We start from the raw sequence: 6974 nt of genomic DNA on the forward strand, positions 1-6974 counted from the left end.
GCTCCAGTCACAGGCAGGGCGAGCTGGGGACTGAGGCGCAAACACCTGTCGTACAGTGCTCATTAGCTCAGGAGGGCGGGGCTCCTCCCAGCCTGACCGACCTGTTGGATGATGTGGCACTCCCGCTCCGCCCCCAGCACCACGCGCCCATCTCCTCCCAGGGCTGGGATCTGCCTTGCTGAGGGGGCTGTTCACAGGCCCCCCAATCTAGCTGGGCCTGGCTCCAGGGAGGGGGGCTAGGCTGGGCTGGCTGGCTGGCTGGGGGCGGAGGCGCGGCAAGAGGAAGGGCTATTCAACAAAGAAAGAGAGGAGACAGAGGAGAGCTTGCCTCTCACCGCAGACCTCACTGCATACCTGAAGGCTGACATATGTGGGCTCACATACTTCTGGAAAAGATGAGGCAAGCGCCAACCCTGAGCTCCTCGAGGGTAGAGCTGCCGTCCGGGGCACAGTGCCAGCCTGGCATTGGAAACAGCACCTTTATTATTTTCCAGCTATCCAAGAGTATCCCTGGCTTCTCTTCTCTTCTTCCTTTCTTTTTCCCTTTTTTCCTTCCTTCCTTTCTTCCTTCCTTCCTTCCTTCCTTCCATCCTTTCTCCCTCTTTCCTTCAATCTACCATTTATTGAGCACCTACTATGTGTATTTTACCATCTCAGAAACTGGAGTGAAAATAGATGGCTAAGTCCAAGAGCTCTTGGCTCAGGACAAGTGAGACATGGGTTTAAGACTCAGCTTGGCTGCTCACCAGTGGTGTGACCCTGGTTACTTGAATTCTATCCTCATGTAGAAAATGGGGATGAAACTATCAACTCCCAGGAGGTGGTGAATACGGAGACCTTAGTGGAAGGCCAGCACAAAGCCCTCAGTAAAGGGTTGCTAAGACCAGTGCCCACCTTCCGAGAGCTTAGTCTGGCGGGGACATGACCGTGACCAAATGTAGCCCTGCCTCAAGGGCTATGAAAATGTGCCTCTGCCTCCCCCCCGCTCCCTTTTCCCCGTTCCTCCTTCCTCTCTTCTCTATCTCCTTCCTCTGTTTCATCTTGAATATGAAGTAGAAATAGAAAGACACCAATTTGCTCCCACAGAGCCTCTGAGATGCGGCAAAAGGCTCAGCTAGCTCAGGGCACTCCCTGTCACCTTCCTGAAGTTCAGAAGGCCCTACTCTTACACCTCCAGGGAGCTGCCAGCAATCCTGGGCCTGCCTCTTCCTTCTTCGCTGGCCTAATGGCCCTGGATGTTCTTGCCCTGGCTGTCTGGCTCTGTATGTCTTCCCTGGAACTGGCACACCGCTCTGGGTGGTGGGGTCACAGGGAGAGGAGAGTGTCTGAGAGAGACTCAGGTAATCAGAGATGGAAGAGAGCTCAGCCCCTCTGGGACTGGAGGAAGAGACAGGCTGGAGACCAGAGTCATTGCCGGGCTTGCATTGCCCGTTCCAGTCCTCCTGCATCCCAGGCTAGACCTCTTACCCCACACAGTGGGTATTTCTTATTCACTTGGGCACAGGAACCTGCACCGAAGCCATGAGTCCGTCCTGAAGCTGGATGCCAGGCTGTGATGCGGGGGTAGGCTGGTGAGGTACTTCTGGGTGACCCGGTCACTGCAATGGTGTTTGTCTCCACTTCCGACATGTGCTGCCCCCTCTGCCATTCGGCACCCACTTGCGTCTCTCTGAACTGGTATCTGGATGACACGTGGCCAAACTCAGCACCCTGCCTCCCCCCCAGTTACCCCTGTGTACTCTGTGGGGGAGGGGAGGGCAGGCAATGGCATGTGGGCCCAGCCGGTGACAAAATAACAGCCGGCATGTCAGGTATGTTCTAAAGGCTTTACACAAATTAGCTCCCTTAATCCTTATGACAACTGCCATTCTCATCAGCCTCGATTTACAGAGGAGAAAATGGAAGCTCAGAGGGGTTGAATGCCTGTCTAAGGTCATGCAATTTATCAGTGATGGATTCGAACCTAGATAGTCGGAGGACTTGCAGCTATGAGCCCTTCTTATTTTAGCCTCCGAGCCTGGTGACCCCTGCACAGGGCAGTGGATAGAAAAGGAAGCTCTCTTCTTACTGCCAGGGCTCGGTTCCACCTCCTAATTTTCTTTAAGTTGGACGCCCAATTCTCCAAAGTGCCTCTGCTAACTTAAGCCTGCTGTTTCTTGCCGACTTCCGCTGACCTCTGTCAGCCCCTTTAGATATTGCTGACTCCCTGGCTTCAAGGCTGGCATTGTAGGGCTTTCCCTGGAGCCCGAGCACTGGACAGCCTTCTTTAGGGGTGGCCTGGCCTCTTGGACGCACAGAGAGCATGCTCCCTGGGGCTCTGGCTGGGGCTGGGATGTGGGTCCCGCCTGCTGCTTCCTCTCTGACCCAGCAGTTGCTCTTGGGTGCAGTCAGAGAGATGTCTTTGACTGTCACAGCTCTGGCTGCCAAACAGGAAGAACAGCCAAGGCCCCAAACAAACAGCTCCATGGAAGAACCCAGCCTCACCCCCTCTCCTCCCGTCCCCTCCCCTAGCTCCACCCATGCCTCCCTCCACCCCTGCATTGTATCCTCAGGGGTCAACTGTCCAGTCTCCTGCCTTTCTACCCTTGTGGAAGACCTGATAGAACCTTCTTCTGGCCTCGATACAGAGACTGGACCATCTAGAGGTTCAGGCCCCCCAGGGAGCCTGGCAGGGTTGGGAGAGGGAAGATGGAGGGTGGGTGAAATTTTGAGTCTCTCTGGGGATGTTGAGGTACATCCTGGGTATACTCCCAAACAAATCTGCTTGGGGCTTCCAGGGGGGCGTGAGCTGGGGTGACCCCAGATGCAGTCCAGCATCTTATATCCCTCTGTGACTCTGGAGGCATGTCCTGGCTGGTCCTTACATGTCAGGGACAGAAATCTCAATTTCTCTCTCTCCACCTCGAGTCTCCCCCCTTTGCCTCTGGTTCCTCGTCACTGGTGACAGGACGCGATCCTGATCGTTTAGGAGGCAGAAAAAAGGCAGAAGAGGGGCTAGCAGGAGGTAAGAAATGGGGGAGGTTTGGGCTGGGCTACCCGGAAGCCTCCTGAACCTGGTCCTCAAAGAAGCAAGGGGGACGCTTCTCATTTTCTCTGCTTCCTCCTGCCTTTCATTTCTCTCTCCAAGTCACTGCCTCCAACCTCTGATCTATTTCCCTCTCATTCTCATCCACCTCTTCTCTCTTGCCTCCCTGCCTATCTGTCCCTTTCAGTGTCCTGCCCACTCAGAGGCCTGACCCAGGGCTCCTCTCTCTTAGCCCTGGGGCAGAGAGGCGTCTGAGTAGGGTGGCCTTATGGGAATGGGTGGCCTTATGGGAATGGTATCCCTGTGTCACAGTTTCAGTATCTCTTCTGTGCCATGCTCCCTATTTGGCCCAAAGCCTAGCCTGTGGAGCTGGCAGGCCTGGGATAACGTAGGATAGTAATGCATAGTTGTTGGATGAATGTTCCAGTGAGCACATCCCATCCTGGCTGTGGCTCTGGGGAAGGACGTGACTCTTGAGGAGACAGGCAGGGACTCTCTGGGCAAGAGAGAATCTAGCCTCACTCCAGGGCATGATGGGAAGGCCAAGCCACTCTTCCAGGAAGCCTTCCCAGATGAGCCTGCTCAGGTTCCTGTTCATCTCTCCTCTTCTCTCCTAAATGCATGTCTACATCTATGCTCACTGGGTTAGGGTCCCCTCCCTGATGAAGCTAGAAACTCTGGCTTTCTCTTTCTTTGCACCGTCCCTTGGAGCAGGCCTGTCCTGAGGCTACAGGAGGGAGGCCCCGCCGAGGAGCTAAGTTTTGCAAATGGGAAAGCCTAGGCCATGGATTGAGGACCTTTGATCAACCCGTGGCTGTGTGAAAAGAATTTCTCAGGGCTCCAGAGTTGGGGGTTGGGGAGCTGAGAGTAGATTTGGGATGGGCAAGGGCCAAGAAGGATGGAGAAATGAAAACAGCATCTATTACGCCTCCTCCACACGCCAGGGAGGCTATGGAGACATGGGAGAGGCACTGACTCAGGGAAGGGTGTCGAGGATGCCGTCCCCGTGGGGTCAGTGAGCAGAGGCTTAGAGGAAGAGGCAGCATTGACCAGGAGGGGAGGGGAAGGGTGCTTCGGGCTAAGATAGCAGTAAGACTGTGGGGGTGAGAAACTGTGTGGGATGGTGATGACGATGACAGCCAGTATTACTGGAGTGTTAGAAGTGCCACGGAGCTCAGAGGAGCAGTGACCGCTGTGGGGCCCCAAGGAGGCCGCCATCAAGGCGTTTCATTACTTTGCATAAAGCCCTTCAGTGGCTCCCCGTGGAATATGGCATCGTCTAGAAGATTCCTTGGAACATCAAACAAGATCCTTTGTACCTGTTGCCCTTCTTCTTCCGTGTCTCATCTCCTCTATACCCTCCTTCTCTCCACATCCCCTGCCAGTTTCCACCCCCACCAGCCTGGCCCCATTTCCCCGAACCTGCTGAGTGATGCCCTGGGTCTGTGTTGGACAGCGCAGGCGTGGAATATTTTCATCATCACATGCAATTCTGCAGGACAGTGACGATCTGCAAGGAAAGCATCTGAGATGGGCCAGGAGGCTGCAGATTCCTGGGGGCTGTGAAGTGGTTCAGGATAGACTAGGGAGGCAGCAGGAAGCCGTGGCAGAGGTGTGGACCTGGACACAGGAGACCTGGTTTCTGGTCTGGGCTCTGCCACTCCCCAGCTGTGTGGTTTGGGGCCAAATGCTAGGCCTCTCTGGGCCTCAATGGTTTGTAAAATTAGGTTTTACAAGCCACCTGGATGATTGCTGTTTTTTTCCCCCCAGTTTAGTTCATTAAATATTCCTCAAACTGTTGTCAACCCCCTTGCTATGCCAGGTACTTGGTAAACCAAGGCCCTTGGCCAAGCAGTGTGCCGGGGAAGTCGGGCAGGTGTGGGTATTCTATAATGAGGGCAGGCCTCTGGGGCCAGGGAGAGGCAAGCACAGGCTAATTACACTTTCCTGCCTTCATAGCACTTAGCTCAATTTGTAATTATTTGTTGTTGGTTGTTTACTTGTGCCTGCCTCCCCGAGGAGGCTCTGTGAGTTCAGGGAGTATGTGGTGTTTTTGTTGCCTCAGTGTCCCAGTGCCTGGCCCGGTGCCTGGCACATAGTAGGTGCTTGCTGACCATTTCCTTCTGGAGCGAGTTAAAGGCCACCCTTCTGCACAGGGCACTCGTTACACTGTGTTGTGATGCATGATACAACATGGAGAGCTTTGGATGCTGTAGGTGGACAGACCCCAGGCGGGTTGGAGGAAAGTAAGGATGGGGAAACACTCCCACCTCTGGAAGGAGCCTCTGGCAAGAACATGGCTGTCTCCTTGCCAGGCTGAGCTGGGCTGACAGGGATGGGTGACAGTGGGTCGTCGGTCTAGGGTGTCACACACACCACCACTGGTCAACTCCCGGGCCTGGTGTCCCACTCCTTCAGTTCCCACTCATCACTGGGTGGGAACTCTGATGACCTCCTGCCATGGCCAAATGCCTTAGGTAGGCGAGAAGATCAATGGTCCTTCCTGCAAAATGAAGAGGCCTCCCCAAGCTCCAGAAGCCCCATTAGGCCTAGGGTTTGGTCAGGTATGCATTTGGGGTAGGGCGGGGACCAAGCCATAACCCCCCCCAGGCTCCTCTCCTTTGAGGTACAACCCATGGAGAGAGCACATGGAGGTTGGTTTCCCTGGTCCAGATGTAGGGTAGGTCCAGCTTACCTGGGGAACCCCAGCCTGTGCCTGGTTGTGTGCATGCTGGGTTCATGCCAGTGGTATTTTGGCCTGGTTGCCAGGCCTGCTCCTGGGTGGAGAAGAGCAGGAAGAATTGCATAAAGGGAAACTGGTGGAAGGGCCCTGCTTCCTCTGTTGGCTCACTGCCTTCCAAGCAGGACCAGGGGGCAACACAGACCCCTTGGTTCCCTGGGAAACACCACATCTTCTCCTCTGCTTCTTCCGCCAGGAGGAAATGCCAGGTCCCAGCAATAGGGGTCTTGGTGGCCTCCTGCCACTTTCTGTTCCACCCACTGTGCCTGGCTGTTCAACCCATGAGGAAGGCTCCTTCCAATAACCCTCCTTTTCCAGGCCTGAGACAGACAGACACTCAGAGTTTCTCCTTCCTCCCACACATCCAGCCCCGGTCTGCCTCTGAGCCTTCCGTGCGCCGCTCTGCCCACTCTGCCTGCTCCCTCCCTTCAGCACGTGTTCCCAAAATAGCACCCCCTCACTTGTCTCTTGAGGGGGAGAGCTCTTAAAAGCAGCCTCCATGATGGCCGGGACTTTGTTCTGATCACTGCTCTATCGCCACTGGCACATAGTAGGTGCACAAGAAATAGTTGTTGAATTTAGCACCGTGTGCCCTCTGTTTTTTAGCCCTTGTGTCTGTGGCTTTCTTAGGCAGGATCTCTTCCCTCCACCCTTCTCCCCCTACTAGACGGGTCAGGGGACCCTGTTTCCCTTCCTCTAAGTCCTCCCAGGACTGGAATCCTGGTCACTGGAGAAATTGGCCAATCTTGCCTCTCCTGGCATTTGTACCTTCTTTCAGGAGATGCTTTCTGCATCTCTCTTGGGTGCCTGATCCTGGGTACTGAGCAGTGGTGCAAATACAAGGATAAATGAGGCGGGGTGATGACTGGGTGTTCTCCCCACATTCCAGGTCCCCTCTGCCTCCCAGTCCAGTGTTTTCTGAATTCTGGGATCTCTTTCCATCCAGCCTCTGCCTCCAGGCCAGCTGCCCCTTGCTCCAGCCTCCTCATCCTTCCAGTCCTGGCACTGCACCCAGCTGTTTAGGAAGTGTCCCCTCCCTGGGGCTGCTTTCAGAGAAGAACAAGGAAAGCTGGGGTGGCTGACAAAGGCAGGACAGGGGAGTGGTAGTGCATCTGGAGATTCTTATTTGTAAGCCCAAACCGCTCCCTGAGCTTCAACTACTGCCTTTATCTGCCCTGATAATAGACCGAAACCATATTCTGCTCCCTG

Source organism: Rhinolophus ferrumequinum, chromosome 10 (genome assembly GCF_004115265.2).
Source record: "Rhinolophus ferrumequinum isolate MPI-CBG mRhiFer1 chromosome 10, mRhiFer1_v1.p, whole genome shotgun sequence".
NCBI classification, from domain to species: Eukaryota; Metazoa; Chordata; class Mammalia; order Chiroptera; family Rhinolophidae; genus Rhinolophus; species Rhinolophus ferrumequinum.